This window comes from Podarcis erhardii, assembly GCF_964252035.2.
Source record: "Podarcis erhardii genome assembly, chromosome: 3".
NCBI lineage: Eukaryota > Metazoa > Chordata > Lepidosauria > Squamata > Lacertidae > Podarcis > Podarcis erhardii.
The window spans coordinates 18,687,186-18,711,834 of NC_138507.1; the positions used below are offsets into that span (position 1 = coordinate 18,687,186).

At 44.9% G+C, this 24,649-nt stretch overlaps 1 long non-coding RNA gene across 1 annotated transcript in view; it reads right to left on the minus strand.

The window, feature by feature from the left end:
- Window positions 1-7,118: 7,118 nt before the first annotated feature.
- LOC309339441 overlaps window positions 7,119-24,649 on the minus strand; it is a 71,962-nt gene continuing 54,431 nt past the window's right edge. Inside the window, exon 6 of the long non-coding RNA XR_014155354.1 lies at window positions 7,119-7,489. This is a non-coding gene — a long non-coding RNA (uncharacterized lncRNA). The remainder of the gene's footprint in view (window positions 7,490-24,649) is intronic.

Here is a 24,649-nt window from a genome sequence, read left to right on the forward strand (position 1 = left end):
TTGGATCGCGCGCTGCGCTCCCAGTGCAAGGCTTTTTCCCTCCCTATTTTCCCTCCCACTTAAAAATAAACATGGAATTTGAAAAACCCTTGAACTCTGCACCTGGTCAAAAAAAAAAAAGTGAAATGGAATTCAACAATTATTTATTTAATTTTAAAAAAGGAAGCTTAACCACAAAGCAATGTGGCGTTCCTCTCACCTGCTGACCTCTGGATGTCCCCCGCTTTCTTCCTTTGCTCTTCCAAACACACTAATAATGAACGCGTTTTATTTCAACCAAATAAACCTGTACAACAAAAGACACCTTAGATCCATGGGTGCTGTCTAATTCCTTCCTGCGTTTGATTTATAGCGTGGTCCCACAATCTAGTGAAAATAAAAGAACGCTGACATTATGTGTCATTAAGCTAATTTTTGGAGTGATTTACTCCCCGGGAAGTCTGAAATCCCGAGCAGTCACCCTGACCCACTAAACAGTTTTACTTGGAAAGAAGCTGTTATCTGACTTAGTAAGTGCGTTTAAAACTACTTGCAAGTCAATGCCACCGAAAGGTCTACTCAGAAGGAAGTCCTATTGCATTCAATGGGGCTTACCCCTAGATAAGCGGGGTTAGTATCCATGGAACCAATGGGATTTACTTCCGAGTCGAAAAGTATATACTTGCAGCGTATACGGGGTAGACCCCATTGAAGAGAAGGGGACTTATTTTTGCGTAAACCTGCCTAGGTTAGCGCTGTTACCCAAATGCGTTTAGGACTGGATGTGTGTTTGAACTTAAGTTGATAGATAACGCATCCCGATCCTAATCGCACCTACCTGCAGCCATTGTGCATTTGAAGGTGATTTTACTTCCCAAATGAATGGAAGAAAAGAAGGGAGTTGTTCAGAGAAGCAACAAGAGGGAAACCGGTTTGAATCCAGAAAGCGGTTTTGGTTGCATTTCAGATGGCCGGCTTCCTTACCCCAGTTTATAACTGAAGTGGTGGAAGAGAATTAACCCGGCATGCTGTAAAACGGATTGCGGCGGGGAATTGAGTCTTTAAAAACTGAGCTGAGTTTCCCTCTGGCTCAAAGCTCCCTCGGAGCACAGCGATGTTTGTTTAAAACAGAAATATTTGGAATAGTCTCGCGGCGGAGAGGCTTGAAAGCGAAGCGAAGCGGGGAGGTTTAGACACGCCGCCTGCTTACTATCTCCTGATTGAATAATCGCTCCAGAAACCTCCAATTCTCCCGCGTGTTCAGTTTTGGTTTTTATTACCTCCCTTGTTCTGTTCACGTCTATTAATAAATCCGCGCTCGCTCGAGGCAGAAAGGTGACAGCCCCTCTTTTCCTCTCTCCCTTAAACACCGCGAACGGATTTTTTTTTTTTTTTAATCCCACTAAGACATGGAGAGACTATCCTTTCCTTTCCCCCAGCGAGGATCTGTACCCGATTAGGAAAGAAGAGTCGGATTTAAAGAGTCTCATAAAAACTTTTAAAAGAAAAGGCACCCGCTTCCTAAGATGTCAGGAAACATGCAGAGCGATCTCTGTAAATCTACTCAGAAATAAGTGCCACGGAATTAAGTGAGATTTATTTCCATGTAAGTGTGCAGTAGGTTGTATCCTTGGAGAGCGAGATGATGATGATGATTAAATCAATAATGCTATTAATTAAGAATACCGGAGTAGAAAATTTCCCTCTTAAAAATCTAACTATTTCAAGCGGCAGGCGGGGATAATCCGGGGCCACATTAACCCGAGCGCAGGAAACGATCCAAATGAGCTTTGATCCTCTGCGGGCAAAATCAGAAACACGGAAGTCAACGGGAGATAGATATATGTTTTGCCACGGTTTTCAATGGGGACGCGTGTGTATGGATGGCATCCGCGCGCCCTCCTGTCCTGCAATCTGGGCACGCGCGATCCTAAGTGCGCAAAGCAATCCTAACCACGTTTTCTTATTCAGCTGTCAGGGCAAGAGCTAAGCACTGCCCCATCGACACCAGCTGGGACTTCAAAGCGCGACGTTTAGGCTTAATAGTGACCTCTGTGTTGCTGTTTAACCCCCTCCGGTCCGGGCTCCTCAGTTCCCAAATGTTTTCAGTGATAGTAAGCGCTACAAATTTGAAAGTCAATAAGAATCGCCCCAAAAGAGTCTGTGCGAGTGGAAGTGTGAAGCCTCTCCTGTGGAAAAGCAGCGATATCTGTTTCTGTACACACGGGCAGGCGAGCGGAGCGCTTCTAAGGTCTAAAATGGTTCACACGTTCCTCGGGCTGACACGGTTTCAGCCGATTTACGGATTGCTAGCACAACCTTACTCTAAAGTTAGTCCCCCTGAGTTCGATGGTGCTTGCAACCCGGTTGCGCAGGTAACCCCAGTTACTTGGGAGTAAGCTCCATTGACTTCAATAGGACATCCTTCTAAGTAGACATAGTTAGGATTGCGCTGTAAAATAGTAACCAACAGAAACGCATCAGGACCCCAGCTAGGACGGTCCCGTTGTGTCCCATCTATCTAGTATTTATCTAAGTAAACACGAGTCGCTGTTTTTAGGGGAGACACCCGATTCCTTTGTATTTCAATTGACCCTATTTATTAGGAAGTTGATTGACCTCAGTTCTGGATCATTTTATTTCGGCCATAAAGCTCCTCAGATCACGGACTTAACAGAATTGTGGAGCAGAGGTCTGCATGTTGAAAACTGAATTATTTCTGTTTAAGCAGTCTGCGGCTTTGTTTGTGAGGTGCTCGCAGCCTGATCCTAAAATACTCCAGAACGAGTCCCGTTTAGTGATGCCTGCAACATCCTTGTGTGCGCAGGACAGCAGCCGATTCACTTCAAATCCTAGTGCCACTTACGCACGGCTATCCATAGCATGTTTGCTGATAAAGGAAATCGCACTGCACTACACAGCGTCCACAGATAGTCCCTTCCCCAAAAGATTTATGCAGTCGCAGCTTAACAATGTAGAATTTCCCCTCCCCGTAACCCATATATCCGGAGTCAAACGGAAAACCTGAGCCGTGTAACCCCTTTTTAGAACGGCGGGAGAAGATCAGGGTCAATAAGGGATTAAGGCAGGTCTGAAAATCGTAGTTTACGGTGCCAAGAATCCGGAGGGAGTGAAGTAGAAAGATCGATTTACTCCCACTTCAGTAACTAACTGTGTAGTCCTCATATGAACCCCGTTATAATCTATCTATCTATCTATCTATCTATCTATCTATCTATCTATCTATCTATCTATCTATCTATCATCTATCAAGTGTTGGAAGCATCATCTGGGAACATGCAACTGTCGCATTTGGGGATCGAACCTGCAACCTTGGTGTTATCAGCACCATGCTGATTTATCTCTCTACAATTAGCAATAATCATTGCCTCGGATTAACCTAATTGACTATACATATTGGCTATATTGTTGTTGGCACCTGTCTGTTTTGGGAGCCCCATGGAGGAGTGCACCTTTGTGGGTGAAGTCAAACGGTTGGAAGGTTACAGCGCCTGCTGTGGCTGTAGAAACCGATATAGGAAAGACATGTTTTATCGCAGCTGGGGCAGATGAAGGCGTCAAGTTTCTTCTCTCTGCGCTGCTCCCAGTGGTCATTCCTCCTCTGGTCACTGCTATGAATAAAGGACCTGACTTTCACAAACACCCACACACCCACACACCCACACACATCCCTAGAATAACTGTCACACTGATACACCTGGAGGACCAGCCCAGACCACTCTAAGGGTCAATTTGCTTTCGCTGCTTGCTCGTGGGAAAGGGAGACCCGGGCAAGGGCGTCAGACAAGAGCAAGCGATCGGGTTCAGAAACTGACCGGGCATTGAACGTGGGCACTGAAATCCAGATTTGAGCCTCCGCCGGCCGCATTCCGGGCGCTGCTGCAGGAAGCGCGCTTCGCTGTGCGTGCGAGTATTTTTAACGAGGTTCCCTGCCTCGCGATGAAAGCTCGCTTCCTGCCCTGTTTCGCTCTCCCTGGAGGGCTATTCTTCCTTGCTCATCCTGGATCCGAGCACACATTGCCTTCGGCGTTCAGAGAGCGCCACCGATTTTAGCTGCTGTGTCACCGCTTATACCTGGGAGTAAGCCTCATTAAACACAGCGGGGCTTGCTTCTGAGTAGACGTGCGTAAAGTGTTAAGCGACTCCCCGCGTAAATCCCCATTTTTTTTTGGGGGGGGGGGCAGGGAATCTGTTGCAATCCCCATCGGATATTGATAAGCAAACAAAGGGTAGGATCGGAGTGCAGTTTTATTTATTTTTTTCAAAGGGGAATTAAAAGACCGCTGCAACCAGCCCCTAAGATGTTGTTGGTTTGGCTTTCTTAAAATGGGGAGCGGGGAGAGAGCCCACTGCAGGGGTGCCAACAATATTGAAGGGGGGGAGGCAAGCTCCGTCCGGCATAATCGATCACATGATGTGGCACATGCACACTATTTGAATAGTGCCGATCAACTTGAGGAGGGGCTCAAATATTTTATTGGGGGCCGAGGAGTCTCTAGGAGTTGGCCCCCTTGTCCCACAATGTTTAACACTCTGCCTTTAATAAGAGCCCAGAGGCTCTACGTGAGGGGCAAGATGACGCAATGAGGATTAGTTACTCCTTTTTGCACATCAATCCTTAATTATTATTTTTTTTAAAAAAATCTCGGATTCAGCATAAGGTGCAGGAAGAGCTGGAAGGGTGAATCTTTCATTCTGCTTCCGTACAATAAGGAAATGATACGGTTTTTCGTCGTCCGCTTTATTGGAGGTCACCTAATGAAAGGGTTCCACCACTAGAAGTCCCGCTCCTCGCCACTTCTCTAGAGGTCGACTCTTTGCTCTGGTCGTGATCGGAGGTCATACGCAGTGGGGGAGAGCGGACGACGACAAATCGTATCATTTCCTTATTGTACGGAAGCAGAATGAAAGATTCACCCTTCCAGCGCTTCCTGCACCTTATGCACGATTAAAGAAATAAGATTGATGTGCAAAAAGGACTAACTAGTCCTTACTGCGTCATCTTGGTCCTTATGAAGAGCCTCTGCGCTCTTATTAAAGGCAGAGTGTTAAACACTGTGGGACACAGGAGCCTTTGAAGAAGGACCATAGGTCATGAGTAGAGTATCTACTTTCCATGGTCCCAGGTTCAACACCGGAATCTCCAGGTCCGACTAGGAAAACATCCCTTCGCTGCCGAGAGATCGGAGCTGGAGGGAACGTTTTTCTCAGGACACACACACACAGAGAGAGTTTTGCAGGCCGTGTGTGTCTGGCGATGCTTCAATACCACTGTATGGGACTTCCATGAAAACCAAATGCTAGAGAAGGTTCATAGGATCGTATTGCTCACAGATCACTGCAGATGGTGACAGCAGTCACGAAATTAAAAGACGCCTGCTTCTTGGGAGAAAAGCAATGACAAACCTAGACAGCATCTTAAAAAGCAGATACTTCACCTTGCCAACAAAGAGCCGCATAGTTAAAGCTATGGTTTTCCCAGTAGTGATGGATGGACGTGAGAGCTGGATCATAAAGAAGGCTGATCCCCGAAGAATTGATGCTTTTGAATTATGGTGCTGGAGGAGACTCCTGAGAGTCCCATGGACCGTAAGAAGGTCAAACCTATCCATTTTGAAGGAAATAAGCCCTGAGTGCTCACTGGAAGGGCAGATCTTGAAGCTGAGGCTCCAATACTTTGGCCACCTCATGAGAAGAGAAGACTCGCTGGAAAAGACCCTGATGTTGGGAAAGATGGAGGGCACAAGGAGAAGGGGACGACATGGTTGGATAGTGTTCTCAAAGCTACCAGCATGAGTTTGACCAAACTGTGGGAGGCAGTGGAAGACAGGAGTGCCTGGCGTGCTCTGGTCCATGGGGTCACGAAGAGTTGGACATGACTAAACGACTAAACAACAACAACATTGGTCACAGAAGAGGACATTCCGCGTGGCCAAGGGCATATCTTGACCTCAAGTCGATTGGTTGCCTATATAATGGTCTTTAGATACGTTAATGGGGAGGGGGGGCCTCCAGATATCGTTGGACTACTACAACCCCCATCTCCTTGACCCCTGGCTGGGGCTGATGGGAGTCCAACAGCATCAGTAATGCGCCATATCCACTACGCCCCTCTTTAGTGGTTAGCCTTCCAGACTTTGGACCCGGGGTGAATATTGAATATTGATGGGGGTTAAGCCCCACCCCACATAATTGATCACACGACACGGCACACATTTGAATGGCAATGCCCGTCAACCGGGGGTGGGGGCGGCGGGGCTGGATCCCTCAAATATTTTACTGGGGGAGGGCAAAGTGATCTCGGCCCCTAGGAATTGGTTCTTATGCTCTGGGCACCAGAGCGCACTTTCCGCGCAAACTGCGCTGGTCAAAGGGAGGTCACGGCAGTTGGGACTGGGGCACGGTGAGTTGTGGAGGGTCACGCCTGAGGAAGTAGGTGCTAGGACTGGAGCCAGGAGGAAATGACTTCTCCCAGTAAGGAAACGAAGGAAGGCGAGAGTCGCAGATGCGCGCACTGTTCATCTCCCGCGGCCGGTCCAGCGAGCGCCAGCGGCCGTCGACACATTTAAGGTGCCCAGAGGGTACCAGGCTTGCTGTAAACCCGTCCACCCCAGATCTCTGGATCTGGCCCGTTTCCATCTGGACAAGCGTTTCACCATCCTCCTCCCCGACGCCTCTCTTCCTTTCCCAGCTGGCGGTCCTCGCAGCGCGCTCAGAAAACGCGTCCGATCCATCTGAAATGACGCCCACCCAGCCTCGTCCTCACCGTCCCAGATTTCAACTGACACAGTTCCGGGGAAAGCTGGGGTGGGGGTGGGGTGGGGAGGAACAAACAACTCCCGACAAATTTGCGAAAACGATACTTTTTCCTAAGGGGGGCGGGGCTTGTTTATTTCGCTCCAAAAGAACAACAACTAAACAAAAACGAAATGGCCAGACAGAAACTGATGTTCACAACATTATCATCTTTAAAGTTGGGGTTCTTAGAGAAATGTTTCATCCTTGAAACCTAGGGTACCAAAAACCCAGGGTACCATTTTTTATTTGAGGGAGAGAGAGAGAGAGAGAGAGGGGGGGGGGGACACAGAGTCTTGGGACACTTTAAAGACCAGCACATTTATTGTGACATATAAGACATTAAAGCTTATGTCATACCAAACGTATGAGATGCCACAGTACGTCTTTTCTGCTGCAACAGACTAACAATGCTGGTCAGAAATCACTGGTAGAAGGCAGTCTTCACTGGGCGCTTTTATACAGAAGTCAGCTGTGCAAAAGTATTTCTTTTCTCTCCCGATTTCTCTCTCTCTAGGTGAGGGTTAGTGGCTGCTGTTAAATCCCAGGAGTCTTCCTTCCAGCTTTCTTTCGTTCTTTCATTTGAAAGAGGAAGCCATCTATCGAATTTTATTTTACAAGAAGAGTGAAACAAAAGGAATTCAGTGCAGGGCAGTGGCATTTATTTCACAGCACTCTGCTTTATAGATTCGTCCTGAGATATGAAAAAGAGGAGACGCAGAGGAGAAAAAAATTACTAATGGACAAAAACTGAACAGCCTGTTTGGAATCTAGAGCTCCCCTCCCTGAATCAACGTGAGTCTGCAAAAGATAACTTTTTAATGCTTCTATAAAAATCTGAAACCCATCACTTGCCAGTAACTCATCCATAATGTGAATGGGGTACCTCAGGGGTATTTGAGATCAAAATGACCAAGTTATCGGACTGCTGTGCATAAGCGTGAATATGCATGAGCTGTTTTATATGGCTGCAGCTGTTTCGCCTGCAGATTTGGGTCTCTTTCCTCCAGCCCCCTTTAGTGCATCCTGTACAGCAGTCAAATAATCTGAGGATTTAGATGTCCCCGAACAGTCATTTACATGATGGATTGTAACGACTCAGTGGCTCCTCTGGTCAAATACCAGCTTTTCCAAACAGAAAGGGCTGCAATCAAATGCACAATTAAACTTTTTATATATATATATAAAAAGATCCCATTGAATTCAATGCATGGATCGTTCAAGCACCATCTCTCTGATTTTCAGCGGGGTTGAAAAATGGGCCCAACAGAGCTCAGAAACAAGTCCCATTGAGTTCAGTGGGCCTTACTCTCAGGTAAGCAGCTCTAGGATAGTAGTTTAAATATCTTAAACTAAATCAACATACCCTGATCCAGAAAAAGAGAGCCATGTGCAGAAGCCGATATCCACACGTACAGCTGTTGCAAGTATGAATACTACGAGTAATAGTAATGTTGTTGCCTCCCGCAGTTTGGTCAAACTCATGCTGGTAGCTTCGAGAACACTGTCCAACCATCTCGTCCTCTGTTGTCCCCTTCTCCTTGTGCCCTCCATATTTCCCAACATCAGGGTCTTTTCCAGGGAGTCTTCTTTTCTCATGAGGTGGCCAAAGTATTGGAGCCTCAGCTTCAGGATCTGTCCTTCCAGTGAGCACTCAGGGCTTATTTCCTTAAGAATGGATAGGTTTGATCTTCTTGCAGTCCATGGGATTCTCAAGAGTTTCCTCCAGCACCATAATTCAAAAGCATCAATTCTTCAGAGATCAGCCTTCTTGATGGTCCAGCTTTGAATAAATCATTTATCTGTAGGAATCCTGTATTCAAGGCAATTTGGATGCACCAAATGGACTCTCCACTCTGTGTGTGCGCATGCGCGACTAGAGCCCCACTTCCCTGTCCATGCCCACTAGTTGCATGTGACAAGAATTGTACTAGGGCTTGGTGGTAGTTGGAACTCACTGAGATTGGTAGGGCGGAAGGCAGGGTGATCAACATTAAATGGAAGCAGTCAGGGGTAGGCAGAACCAAAGCAATTTAGCCTTTACCTTCCACCCTGCTGAGTTCTACAAGGGGTACATTAAGACTGAGGAGGAAGCTGCCAGGCAGTGTTGCCCTCTTGGGCTGGTTGTATGTAGCCAGACAGGCAAGTGGGGGCTGTCTGAAGGCAGATTGAGGTTGATGGAGCAGTGCCTCATTTGCCCTGATGGACCATAATATGTTCAACAGTAGAACGGACTCACTCAGGAGGTTGTGGACTCTCCTTCATTAGAAGTTTTTAAGCAGAGGTTGGATGGCCATCTGTCATGGATGCTTCAGTTGCGATTCCTTTCATTGCAGGGTTCCCTTCCAATTCTGTGATTCTATGAGACATCAGCTATAGCAATATCTACTGAAACTCTTAGGGTTTATTGCTGAGAAAAGAGGCTAAGTTAAGAACTTAATTCGTTCCGGAGGTCCATTCTTAACCTGAAACTGTTCTAAACCTGAAGCACCACTTTAGCTAATGGGGCCTCCTGCTGCCGCTGCGCCACCGGAGCACAATTTCTGTTCTCATCCTGAAGCAAAGTTCTTAACCTGAGGTACTATTTCTGGGTTAGTGGAGTCTGTAACCTGAAGCGTATGTAACCTGAAGCATCTGTAACCCGAGGTACCACTGTAATATACATGAGAATGAAAAATACTCATGCGATTATGTAGTTGGACATCAGAATTGGACATTTGCCCATTATACAAAGCTTTACAAGTCCACTGGGCAAAGTCTGGCACTGTGACTTATTCAAGGACTTTCAGAGACTTCAGTTTGATAGTTTTGATGTTTTGCACTATTCCATAAAGTTTTAAATGCTGTAATTGTTTCTGGCCATTGTGTTGCTTTTGATATTGCTGAGTCATATTTTGCAACACAGGGGTTTGTTTGTTTACGCCTAGAAGCTTTAGCTGGTGCAAAACATCATGAGCCATCTCCAACGGGGATGGGATTACCGGGAGCATGTTTATACCAGTGCTCCAGTTTTTGCACTTGAGACATCCCTATAGTATGTTATGCATAATGCAAGCTGTTTAGGTAAAAAAGAAGAAGCTACGATACTGGTAATGTCAAGACCCACACCAAGTAACTGTTGGGGAACTTCTCCAATGGGAGAAATTCAGTGAAATGTTTTTCCCAATTTCCGAGAAGTACTGGCTATGCTTGCCATAGGGTGTGGACTCTGATGGTATATACAGTGGTACCTCGGGTTACATGCGCTTCAGGTTACATACGTTTCAGGTTACAGACTCCGCTAACCCAGAAATAGTACCTCGGGTTAAGGACTTTGCTTCAGGATGAGAACAGAAAATGTGCTCCGGCGGCGCGGCAGCAGCAGGAGGCCCCATTAGCTGAAGTGGTGCTTCAGGTTAAGAACAGTTTCAGGTTAAGAACGGACCTCCAGAACGAATTAAGTTCTTAACCTGACATGCCACTGTACTATCTAGATGGACTTCTTCCTTCGACTTGCACCAATTTGTTCATCAGCTTTAACATTCTTGAATGGCACAGAGCATTGTAAAGGTAAAAGAGGTAAAGGACCCCTGGATGGTTCAGTCCAGTCAAAGGTGACTATGGGGTTGCAGTGTTCATCTCGCTTTTCAGGCCGAGGGAGCTGGTGTTTGTCTACAGACAGCTTTTCAGGTCATGTGGTTAGCATGACTAAACTGCTTCTGGCGCAACGGAGGACCGTGACGAGTGCCAGAGCGCACGGAAGCACCTTTTACCTTTCCGCCGCAGCTCTACCTATTTATCTACTTGCACTGGCATGCTTTCAAACTGCTAGGCTGGCAGGAGCTGGGACAGAGTGACAGGGGCTTGCCCCATCATGGGGATTCAAACCAACAACCTTCCGATCAGCAAGCCCAAGAGGCTCAGTGGTTTAGACTACCCCACACACAGCAAGGTCAGACTTGTCTTTCACTCTGGTAATTAAGCATCCAAACAGATAATAGCGTCCAACGACTTATTCTTTTGAAGGAGATCAGTGGGATTGCTGCCTTGGAAGAGTTGAGAGCAACCACCAATAACACATATTGGAAATATCTTTCTGTGAACTTGAGTGGTCATCTAAATGTTGTGAACTAAGCTCCCAGGTGAGAGCTGGGAGGGGATACAGTGGTACCTCAGGTTACATACGCTTCAGGTTACGGACACTTCAGGTTGCAAACTCCACTAACCCATAAATAGTACCTCGGTTTAAGAACTTTGCTTCAGGATGAGAACAGAAATTGTGCTCTGGCAGCTCGGTGGCAGCAGGAGGCCCCATTAGCTAAAGTGGTGCTTCAGGTTAAGAACAGTTTCAGGTTAAGATCGGACTTCTGGAATGAATTAAGTTCTTAACCTGAGGTACCACTGTACGCTTCTCTGTATGTGGATTGAAGATTAAGATATAATTGCGCTAGTTATATTTCTTTTCTTTTCTTTTTCTTTTCTTTTGCTGTATTTCTTTAAATTATTTCTCTTTAGACTGGTTTGGTTTTTATTGCATTATATGTTGAAAACTTTAAATAAAATTAATGTGGGGAAAAATGTCCTGAACTGAGAATTACTCTTAAGTCAGGCTACCTGCTGAAATGAGGGTACAGGTGGTTTGCAAAATATTTGCAGAGAGAATTGGAGTCTTTGCAACCCCACTGCCAATCTGATTAGTCTAGCATTTGACACCTGCATATTATGTTTTCAGGACCTGTTCCTGTGGTTGTAATTTGTGTTGATAATTCTTAATATTTAATTTTAAATTGTTGCAACCTGCCCTGGGATCTGATGGTGAAGGGCATGTAATAAATTGAATGAAATTATGTTCAATTTAATTTAATTTATTATTATTAAATTAAGGATGGAGAAGTGGGGCTGACACGCCACGTTGCAAATGTACACTTCACCATGATTGAGGACTGTCTCACTCCTCATAGCAAAACTGTCTAGCATAACTATCTAGAGTTTGAAGCACTACTTTTTAGCTCATCACAATATTCTCACCTTGAGATCTTGCCCTTCCTAGCAAAACAACAACAACAACAACAACAAACCAGTAGCCCAGGTTCAGGTGTTCATATACATCACTCATTGCCTTTGATTGCCCTCACTTGCCCAGGCAAATGATTTTTTGGAATTACCATTTGGGTTTTAAATTCTTGTCTTATTGCATTTTTAATGACTATTTGTTGGTTTTGAACTTTAACTTTGAAATTTATATATTGTGTGAGTTAATTTTATTCATGCTTTTATACACTGTCCTGGGACCTTTTGATGAAAGGTAGTTAAGAACTAAATAAGGAAAATTCGATATTGTAAGGAACGACAATGACAATGACAACAATTTATTATTTATATGCTGCTCATAGAACTGGGTTGCCCCAGCTACTCTGGACGGCTCACAGCAAAAAATGGTAAAAGCACAATACAATGTTGTCGTTGTTGTTATTAGTTTATATACCGCCCTACGTAGGGATGCGGGTGGCGCTGTGGGTTAAACCACAGAGCCTAGGACTTGCCGATCAGAAGGTTGATGGTTTGAATCCCTGCGATGGGGTGAGCTCCCGTTGCTCAGTCCCTGCTCCTGCCAACCTAGCAGTTTGAAAGCACGTCAAAATACAAGTAGATAAATAGGTACCACTCCAGCGGGAAGGTAAACGGCATTTCCGTGAGCTGCTCTGGTTCGCCAGAAGCGGCTTAGTCATGCTGGCCACATGACCCGGAAGCTGTACGCCGGCTCCCTCAGCCAATAAAGCGAGATGAGCGCCACAACCCCAGAGTCAGCCACGACTGGACCTAACGGTCAGGGGTCCCTTTACCTTTACTTTACCGCCCTACACCCAGAGGTTTCAGGGAGGTTCACAGAAAATATCACAAAATATAAAACCAGAATAAAAACAACTTAAAACATCCCCCCCCCCCCAGAAAAGAGCCACATTTTAAAAGGGTATAGGATGTCAAACAGATCAACCAAAGGCCTGGTTGAAAAGGAACGTTTTTGTCTGGCACCTAAAGGTGTGTAATGAAGGTGCCAGGCGAATTTCTCTGGGGAGAGCATCCCACAGACATGGAGCCACTGTAGAGAAGGCCCATTCTCGTGGTTGCCACCCTCTGGACCTCCCACAGGGCTGCCTTCAGATGTCTTTTAAAAATCACATAGCTGTTTATTGTTTGACATCTGCTGGGAGGACGTTCCATGGGGTGGACGCAGCAACCAAAAAAGGCCCTCTGTCTGGTTCCCTGTAAGAGGTGAGGCCCTCTCACAATGAGGGAACCACTAGAAGGCCCTTGGAGCTGGACACTGGGGGTGGAGACACTCCTTCAGGTATACAATATAATTCTCATCAACAACAAAACATTTAAACCTGGGTTATGGTTCGCCCAGTTTGGGACTCCTTTGCCACTCAGAGTTGCTAGGCAGGAATAAATCTGACCAGCACAATGTCTCTCATCACTGCTGAGCTGTGGTGCAACAGACTGGGCTTACCAAATAGCTTTAAAAGGCATAGGAATCATTAGTGGATAAGGCGTTCAAAACTGTAGCCTGGTTCTGTAATCCTCTGATCTAGTACCTGTCCCCCACTCCCAATTTAGTGTAGATGTGGTTAGCCACTTGTTCACAGTTTCCCCGTATAAACACAAGCCAGTGAATCCTTAGCACCTTCATACTGTAGCTTAAAGGATTAGTAAGACTTCAAAATCGTATTAGTTAGAAGTGTGATCTGGCATCAAAACCTGGAGTGCAATTCTACACAGCTGCTTAGGACTAAGTCTCACAGGGCTCAGAGAGGCTTACTTCTGTGTAGACATGTCCAGAATTTCACTACAACCCTACTGATTGTTGCAAGGATAGAGTCAAGCTCTAAAAACACTCAGCCAGGTTAGTCCAATAGCTGTGAAAAACCTAAAAAAGGTAAAAAGGTAAAGGACCCCTGGACGGTTAAGTCCAGTCAAGGGTGACGATGGGGTGCTCATCTCGCCTTCAGACCGAGGGAGCTGGCGTTTGTCCACAGACAGCTTTCCGGGTCATATGGCCAGCAGGACTAAACCACTTCTGGCGCAATGGGACACCGTGATAGAAGCCAGAGCGCACGGAAACACCGTTTACCTTCCTGCTGCAGAGGTACCTATTTATCTACTTGCACTGGCATGCTTTCGAACTGCTAGGTTGGCAGGAGCTGGGACAGAGCAACAGGAGCTCACTCCATCACAGGGATTTGAACTGCCAACCTTCCAATCAGCAAGCCCAAGACCACAGTGCCACCTGCGTCCCTGCTGTGAAAAACATACTGCAGCTGGGATGGAGATACCAGTGGCTCCCTGTGTGTTGCTGTCGTCCAACCTCCACTGGGACCAGCCAACCTTACCAATGGTCAGGGATGCTGGCAGCTGTAGTCCACCAACATCTGCAGGGTCAAAGGCTTCCCATCTCATCTTAGATGAGGGGTTGGATACGCACATCAAGTATGTATTTTGGAAAGTGGTTTGCCTGTTTGTTTGTTCTCCCGGTGTCCAGAAACCTTGTGAGATATCATCGCCAAACTCATCAAAAAGGTTTCTGCTGTGGGGCTGGTGATTTTTGTTGATGTTGGGCCACAAACTGCCTCTGTCAACCAAGATGGTGGACCAAAATATCACTTTGGTATGACTTCTCCTATTTTGGGGCGTAGGTTCAGCCACCTCTCAAAATACTGTTGCCAAACTCGGCATGGAGGTTTCTAAGATGGGAATGGCAGCCTTCATCAATGTTTGGACATCGGTCCCTATTTTGAGTCAAAATGGTGGACCTAAATGTGACTTTGACCATTTTTGGTGGGCAATAATTTTGTCCACCTCACATGATATTGCCAAACTCAGCACAAGGGTTCCAAAGGTTTTGTGGTGGCGGTCAACATCAATGTTTGGGTGCCGGGTGCCATTTTGATTCAAGATGGTGGACTCAAACATGACTTTGGTATAGCTGTGCCCATTTTTTGGCACAGGTTCAGCCATTTCTTGGCATATTGTCCTCAAACTCAGCATGAGGCTTCCAGAGGTGGGGATGGCAGTGTGTGCTGGTGTTTTGACACCAGGGACCATTTTGATTCAAGATGGTGGAACGAAACATGACTTTGGCATGATTTTGCCTTTTTTGGCATAAGTTTGGTCACCTTTTGATATATCATTGCCAAACAGTGCACAAGGTTTCCTGGGGTGTGTGAGGCAGTCTTTGTTGATATTTGAATGCAAGGCACCTTTTTGGATTAAGATGGTGGACTAAAATGTGACTATCTAATACTATCTATTTAAAAATAACAACATATATTTGATTTCTAAGCATTACAGGGCAGTGTCAAAGACCCTCTACTAGTAATAAATAAATGAACAATTTTTCTAAGCATTCTGCTTAGGCAACGACTGGCAGCTGGGCATGATGTATCCATATATCCTGTCCATACTTCATGGATATGAATAAAACAAGGTAATAATGTGGGAAAATATGAACAAAGTGTTCCTCCTAGAAGATTTTGTAAAAGCCAGCTAGGGTGGGACTTGCAATTGGGTTCTAGATAAGGGACATGAGCCCAGTCACTCATCTGGAAGTGACAATTGTGAACATATTTTTTTCAGTCTCAACAGAATGATTATTCACATTTTAACCTTCCGGTTCTTATACTTTGATCCTAAACTGGATGTTGTGACTCACCTTCCTTCTCTCACACACGTAGAAGTGTACCCAACTGTCATTTCCTCCTCAACGACTCTGGGGAAAGTTGAAGTCAGAAAGAAAACGTAGCAATGATTGGATGATTCAGTAGAGGTGAGTGCCCTCGAGGAAATGGCTGGAACAACCCAGAGGACATGTAGATCTGCTATATACAGATCCCCAGATTGTGGCCATTATGTGGAAATCACATCCATTTGATTTGATTGAATGCATGTCTAGGTGGAAGGCTTCACCCATTTTTCTCTCATGTCCTGCTCATCAGCTAAAGAAGAGATAGAGAACCAGTAGCCCTCCCGATGTTGCTGGATTCTAATCCCCATCAGCCCCAGTCAGCACAGCCAGTGGTTAGGGATGATGAGAGGACCACAGAAATATGTAGAGGACCACGGATTCCCCACCTGAGTATTAAAGGCATAAGAGCAGTCTGCAGGCTGTCTTCCACTCAGGCCACTTACAAGGCAGCAGGAAAACAATGCCTGGTGCCTAAAATCAAAATTCCAAGGGTGACTGGCATCCAACCTTGGTTTTTGAAATCTTAGTTGGATATCACCCCATGTAGATGCATCTTGTCAGATGCAGCAGAATTGTCAGATATTTGTTATGGTGAAGGATTGCACAGACCCAACACCCACCCCCACCCAAACTCACACCTACACCCACTCTTCATTTTGCAAAGGCTAGCATTTCAGTACAACCTGTGACTGCATATTTCGCAAAGTACTTGAACTCTGAAAGATATCTCTAGCTTCCTCTCCTTCCCATTTGTCATATAAGCCTTGCATCAATGTACACAGGCTGAGACCCTACCTGCCCACAAACTGCCTTGCCAGAGTGGTGCATACTCTGGTTATCTCCCGCTTGGACTACTGCAATGTGCTCTATGTGGGGCTACCTTTGAAGGTGACTCGGAAACTACAACTAATCCAGAATGCGGCAGCTAGACTGGTAACTGGGAGCGGCCGCCAAGACCATATAACACCAGTCCTGAAAGATCTTCATTGACTCCCAGTACATTTCTGAGCACAATTCAAAGTGTTGGTGCTGACCTTTAAAGCCCTAAATGGCCTTAGTCCTGTATACCTGAAGGAGCGTTTCCACCCCCATCATCCAGCCTGGACACTGAGGTCCAGTGCCAAGGGCCTTCTGGCGGTTCCCTCGCTGCGAGAAGTGAGGTTACAGGGAACCAGGCAGAGGGCCTTCTCAGTGGTGGCGCCTGCCCTGCGGAACACCCTCCCAGCAGATGTCAAGGCAATAAACAACTATTTTACTTTTAAAAGACAACTGAAGGAGGCTCTGTTTAGGGCAGTTTTTAATATCTTACGCTGTATTGTTTTTAATATTCGGTTGGAAGCCGCTCAGAGTAGCTGGCGAAACCCAGTCAGATGGGTGGGGTATAAATAATAAGTTGTTATTATTATTACAGTATTATTATTATTATTATTATTATTATTATTATTATTATTATTATACTAACCCTCAGACTGACAGGTCCCCAGGATGCCAGCAATGGAAGCCAGCCACAATGCAGCATGAAAGGTTAAGGAGGTTTCACTTCTGGGTCAAGAGCTCAAAGTGATACACGTCAAACGAACCACAATTATTGGGTTCACTTACTAAACACACCTTAGACTTCCTGTTTTTGTAAGACACTAAAGATAGATTTCTTTTGAAGTTGTAAAAATAAATGCACATTGACACAATCACAGATATAATGCTAAGACTCCAGCTGAAACCTGGAAAAGCATAGAGGAAGTCATCTCTTAATATAGTCCCTTATACTTGGAGTAGTGCATATAAAGGTCATCCAACAGAGGTTGCCTCTGCCTCCTGACCTTCGGTGATCAGAAATACCAAATGTGATGCAATGCCCAAGTCTTATGGGGGGAGTTAAGCAACTGGCAGAACATTTAATCTCCAAGCAAGAATTATCCGCTCTTCGCAGTTCAAGGTCAGACTCTCGAGGTTACTTTAAGATACACGTCGAGTACAGACTTGTACTTGAATAAGAGTTTTCTTGAAGGATGGAGAAAGTTTTTTTTAAAAAAAGTGCCACAACAGCAAGAATCTTGAAGAAAATGCGCCACCTGCTGGTTAAAAAAACAGACTTGTTTCAATTACGCTACACTCAAAGTAGAGGAATTTCATTTTAATGACTTGAACCATTCAGTTAGCAGTTCAATATGAGAATATATATATATATATATATATATATATATATATATATATATATATATATATATATATATCAGATCATTGCCCCATTAATTCCAGCCCGCGGAGAGAAGACTTGTCTTGCTATGAGCTTTGCACGGTGTCTTCTCTTGCCTATTTGTTTTGCAACAAGGGAAGACACAGCGCAAAGCTATTTACGCTCAAGTAACATTCTTTGTGTCCAGTTATAATTGATATATATTTCAACCACAGCCTGTATTTTCCCCATAGTTTTTAAGGGTGATCAAATAAAATAAAAAATAAAATAAAATAAAATAAATAAAATATAATAAAACAACATTTCTGGTTAATTTTTGCTTGTGCTGTAGGTTTATTTCTGAAATAGTATGCAAAGCACATATACCCTTTGTAACTCTTGGGCCTGCCAATCAGAAGGTCGGCGGTTTGAATCTGTGTGACGGGGTGAGCTCCCATTGCTCTGTCCCAGCTTCTGCCAATCTAGAAGTTTGAAAACATGCCAGTGCAAGTAGATAAACAGGTACAACTGCAGCAGGAAGGGAAACAGTGTTTCCGTGCGATCTGATTTCCGTCATGGTGTCCCATTGTGCCAGAAGCAGTTTAGTCATGCTGGCCACATGACCCAGAAAGCTGTCTGTGGACAAACGCCAACTCTCTTGGCCTGAAAGCGAGATAAGCACCGCAACCCCATAGTCGCCTTTGACTGAGCCATCTAGGGGTCCTTTACCTTTTACCTTTGTAATTCAACTGAGATGCATACATTAGTGAAAAATATATAATGCATTCTTATTGAGAGGAAATTGCTTACAAAAATGTGTACATCAGGCAAAGTGGCACATAAAATAAGTATCTTAGGATAAATTGACATTTAAAAAGTTGACAAATTTTCATGAGGACTTAAAACGAAAATTGCAATGTGATGCAGAAAAGTGGAGAACTAAAGAGTGGAAAAGCAAGAAACCAAGAGAAACAGATATTGACAGATTTGTGCATCTCTAGTGCACAGCTTGGATAGACATGATTTGATCTGACACCAGACCTGATGTCGAAAGACTGAATTTATAGACTGAAGCTTATTGTACACACTGGTGTCCCTACATCTTCCAACCAGTGTTGCAGTTTTGACTCTTTCTGAAGGCCAAATTCTAACAACTATTTTGCCCAGGCTGTATCGATCACACCACAATTCATGTAGGTTGCATCCAGTGACAACCTGTTCATTGACCATGCAACCTGATTTGTTAGCACAAAGTTTTCAGGGTGATTAGATGATGTTGGTTGTTTATTGAACATTCGTTCTTCTTTGTTGCATGCAGGCTATATACAACACCACACAAAGCAATTATCAATCACCTCACACTTTCCAGTGCATTTTCCAGCCATTTTTCTTATTGTAATACTTTTTTTTTGGGGGGGGGGAGCTTGCTTGTTGTGTACCAAATCCACTTAAGTTGCACAAACTGGGTTTGCCAGTCAGCAACTCAATTCCACCTGCAAAATAGCGGGTTTCTGGAAGCAACCTTACCACTGAATTATCACACCTGCCAAAGACCGTAGCAGAAAAAAATAATTATTAATAGAACTACAGGCTGCATTAATAATTGCCAAATTGTCCGTGAATCACAATGGTCTCATAAAGCCATGGTATGTGTCTTGGAGCAATTCCATGTGACCAGATTATTCGGCCCTGCTCATCTAGTGACAACAGTATGTTCATGAGACAAAGGAAAGACTGACAGTTCAGAATGTTTCTGAACTTCCTAAATGTCATGTGTTTGCAAGAGATACCTATCAGGAGCTAGAAATAGTTATCTAGCTCACTGTGAATATGAACACAAAGGCCATCATTTATTTTTAGATGTTTTGTAGGGTGCAATGTTTCTATGTTGAAAATTGTATTGCACTGAGAAGAAAGGCGTCAATTCATCTTTTTAACTTGACACACACAAACACGCACACACGCGCGCGCGCACACACACACACACACACACACACACACACACAGGCTCTGTTTGGACAATTTGAAATGTCACTGAAAATTTCCATTGGGCAAGCCACTATCCCTGAGTCTAAACTGCCTTACAATGTTGTAGTGAGGATGAAACCCATGTCTGTTGTACTGGAGATACCTGGGTGAAAGACATCTTGAGGCATTGGATACACATCACTTGGGAAGACAGGTGAACAAATATCAGTGTACTGGAAGAAGCAAAGATCACCAGTATCAAAGCAATGACTCTTCAACATCAACATCTTGGACTTGTCATGTTGTGTGGATGCCTGATGATCATCTTCCAAAGCAACTACTCTATTCCGAACTTAAAAATAGAAAGCGTAATGCTGGTGGTCAACAAAAGAGCTTAAAAGACTCTCTCAATGTAAATCTAAAAAAATGTAGTACAGTGGTACCTCGGTTTAAGTACTTAATTCGTTCCGGAGGTCCGTTCTTAACCTGAAACTGTTCTTAACCTGAAGCACCACTTTAGCTAATGGGGCCTCCTGCTGCCGCTGCGCTGCTGGAGCACGATTTCTGTTCTCATCCTGAAGCAAAGTTCTTAACCCGAGGTACTATTTCTGGGTTAGCAGAGTCTGTAACCTGAAGCGTATGTAACCTGAAGCGTATGTAACCTGAGGTACCACTGTATAAGCACCGACAACTGAGAAACACTGGCCTGGGAATGCTCCAATTGGAGAACAGCCTTTACCAAAGGTGACATGGACTTTGATGATGCTTGAACTCAGGAACATGTGAAGAGGAAGACATGTTTGGCAAACCCTTACCGTGATCAACTCCTGCCCGAAAACCCATGTCCCCACTATGGAAGGACGTGTGGATCCAGAATTGGCCTCCACAGTCACTTATGGACACTGTTAAAACTGTGTTTATGGAAGACAATCTTACTCAGCTACGAGTGATCGCTAAAGAAGAAGAAAGAAAAAGGTATATGTGAAGTAATAGGAGCCTGCAACAAAATGCTGCAGTATATACTTAGCTTTACAAGGGTATCCCACTACTTCACACACACCTTCTTCTTTCTTCTTCTTTGGCGATCAGGTCTTACACTGGTGCAAGATTCTTTTGCTCTTGGTTCAGCCATCTGAGCCCTGACTAAGCTGGGGATGAGGTGTTAAACTGGCACATTTCATTTATGAATTTATTTATTAAAATTGTATAACACCCTATACCTGTAGATCTCAGCACAGTTCACAACATAAAATCACAACATATATATCTGCAGCTTTGCCTGGCTGTAGGGCTTAGGTCAGCATAGCCCGGCTGTGCCTACTTCACAGGGTTGTGGTGGGGATTAAATGATGATTGAGTCTCTATAAATGCCATAACAAATAAATGAGCAAATGAGCAACTTAAGTCAGAGATCTGCTGGCTCCTTACTTGCTCATCCCAGCAGATCTTGGGTTTGCAATGTTCCCTTCGATTGACTTTATTGAGCTGCCCACAGCTCCAAATGGGATCCAAAATGCAGCAATCTGATTGGTCCTAGAACAATAGGATCCAAAATGCAGCAGTCTGATTGGTCCTAGAACAATGCAGCAGTATGATTGGTCTGCAAGAGCCACCCAATCCAGCTCCAGATGGAAGTGAATCCACAACCTGATTGGCCTACAGGAGAATCCTGGAATTAGCCAATCACGTGCAGCCCATTGCGTAAATAATGTATATAAAGCAGATACTTTGGGGGGACTTTCATTCCTCCTCACCACTATGAGCTGAATAAAGAGCATGAAATCCACTCTCGACTCTGAGTATATTTCAACACCCTTGAGGGACAAAGCAGGAGCAGCTTCCTATCGCTGCCCTTAACTCACCTTCCCAGCCAGCAGAGATTCAGCTGGAAGGATGGCCCCCTGTCACAAATTCCAGTCCAGCTGATGGGGAAAACTGGATGCAAACGCTGCTGGCGGCCTCAGCTTGGAGCTTTTCAGAAGTGCTGCATCCAAGGACTCGAGCTCCGAAAAGTTCCGAGCATTCCAGAACACGGCCTCTCTCTCCCCCCCCTGCAACATTTGGAACTGCGACGACGGGTTCATTGTGGTTGGACGCCACTGGTGACGCGTGGAAGCGCATAGAATTCTGTTCATGAGCTGGCAACCGCAAAGTTCGCACACGGCCTCGCGCCTCTGGCACTCATTTAGTCATGCAGGTAAACATGCGAAGGGAGGAATTAAATTCCGCCCAGGGAACACAATCCTTAGAACAGCACCGTGCGGCTCACGAAACAATGCAATCACTGGAGACCTCTCCAGCGTGCACAGCTTTATTTATTTAAGCAATTTTTAGTACCGACCAAGCCTTCCCCAAACAGCTTGTCGCTGCACATCACGGAGGGGGCCTGCTTGGTGGGATGCGAGCCCTGAAGTCTACCCCCACCCCCCCGTCCACTCCACCTTGCCCCTTTCTTGCCTTCCTTTGCCAGGCCGTGCCTGGCTTGTGTTTGCCTTGGAAAGGCAATCAAACAGAGGGACCGACGAAGACGGCGCTGATAATTCCTCAGCCTCGCTTTTGCTGAAATGGAGATGGAAACCACAAGAATCTCTTCGCCGGGGCTTCTGGACAGGTCACATTACCATTTGGGATCGCGAAGCATCTTTCAGAGCTTCTCTAATGTCTGTGCCGGGTAGGAGAGCCAAAGCGCTAACCACAAAGCCACTTGCACCTGGGTCCTGCTGGGAAGCACGAGAAGGTCCAGCTATTTTGAACACAGGCTTTATTTTGAATAGGTTTTCCTCTCCCATTTCCAAAGGCCGGCGATTAAAAAATATTTGCTTGCTGTTCCGTACGGCTGACTCCCTTTTCCATCTGCTGGCCTGGTCTTCATCCCGTGAGTGCGATCCCATCAATACGGAACATTTGAAAGTCCCAGGTCACATATTTTAAAGCACATGGCTTCCTCTAAAGCTGGCACTCCCAAACTCGGCCCTCCATATGTGAGAGCCAGTGTGGTGTAGAGGTTAAGAGAGGTAGACTCGTAATCTGGTGAACCGGATTCACTTCCCCACTCCTTCACATGCAGCTGCTAGGTGACCTTGGGCTAGTCACACTTCTCTGAAGTCTCTCAGCGTCACTCACCTCACAGAGTGTTTGTTGTGGGGGAGGAAGGGAAAGGAGATTGTTAGCCGCTTTGAGACTCCTTCGGGTAGTGATAAAGTGGGATATCAAATCCAAACTTTTCTTCTTCTCTTGGGACTACAACTCCCATCATCCCTAGCTAACAGGACCAGCAGTCAGGGATGATGGGAACTGTAGTCCCCAAACATCTGGAGGGCCGGGTTTGGGGGTGCCCACTCTAAAGAATGCTGGAAACTGTAGTTTGCCCATCCCAGAGCTGCAATTTCCTGCACCCTTAAGAAACTACACTTTCCAGGATTCTTTCCTTTGTGCCAAGGGGACCTACATATTTGAAATGTATTGGATCGTTGTGACCACTGTGATTTGGCAGCATTGCTGGTGGGGGAAATAGGGACATTCCAGGATCAAATCAGAAACTGGGATGGCTTTCATAATTCTGGGACTGTCCTTGGAAAATTGGGACACTTGGGGGGTGGCCTCTGGTTGGTCCCTGTGCTGGACTAGATGGGCCATGGGCCTGATCCAGCAGACACTTCTTATGTTCTTATTTCAATGGGAGCGGGTAAATCATATACAGTGGTACCTAGGGTTACATATGCTTCAGGTTACAGACGCTTCAGGTTACAGACTCTGCTAGTCTAGAAATAGTACCTCGGGTTAAGAACTTTGCTTCAGGATGAGAACAGAAATGGTGCGGCGGTGGTGCGGCGGTGGCAGTTTCAGGTTAAGAATGGACCTCCAGAATGAATTGAATTCTTAACCCGAGGTACCACTGTAGTTAACCATGTCCTTTATATTGCAAGGCCACTCCTAACGAAGTATGTATCGTAGGGTGGGGAATATCTTTGGGCCTGTGGGTCCCATTGCTCCTGGCAAACCTTCTGGGTGTTGTGTGTGTGTGTCACATGCCAAAAGTAGGCAGTGCAGGAAATGATTGATTTGATTTGATGTGATTGATTGATTGATTGATTCTATTTCTATGCTGCTTTTTATTCAAATAAATCCCAAAGCAGCTTACAAACAAAATATAAAAATAACATAATGGAACACTGCGAATACAGCATAAATCATATGGAATACTTAACAAATCATCAGTAGAACAATCCCAAATCCCATATATAACAATTACCATATATGTAACACTATTAACAAAACAACTAAAAAATAAGATACCCGTATTTTTCGCTCTATAAGACGCACCAGACCACAAGACGCACCTAGTTTTTTGTGATGGAAAACAAGAAAAAAAATATTCTGAATCTCAGAAGCCAGAACAGCAAGAGGGATCGCTGCGCAGTGAAAGCAGCACTCCCTCTTGCTGTTCTGGCTTCTGGGATAGCTGCACAGCCTACATTCGCTCCATAAGACGCACACACATGTCCCCTTACTTTTTAGGAGGGAAAAAGTGAGTCTTACAGAGCAAAAGAAACGGTAAACATCACAGTTACACCAAAAATCATAGGAGTCATAAAGTACGACAGCATTCATATCTATAAAACAATATTAGCATTAACATGTTGCTATTAGTGCAATGCAGGAATCCCAACGAAAGTATCCATGACAGATGACCATCCAACCTCTGCTTAAAAACCTCCAAGGAAGAGGAGCCCACCACCTTCTGAAGGAGTCCGTTCCCTACCCCCCCTTTTTTTAAATAAATATTTTATTAAGTTTTAGAAAAACAACAAACATAAGAAAAAACAAGAACAAATACATAAAAATACAAAATTATAAAGTACATAAAAAATGAAGAAAAAATAGTTTCAAAAAAGAAAAGAAAAAAAACATTTCAAAGAAGAAAGAAAAACACAAAAATCCCTCTTTTTGCTTCTCATCTTTGATTCACTTATTTTCTTGACTTCCTC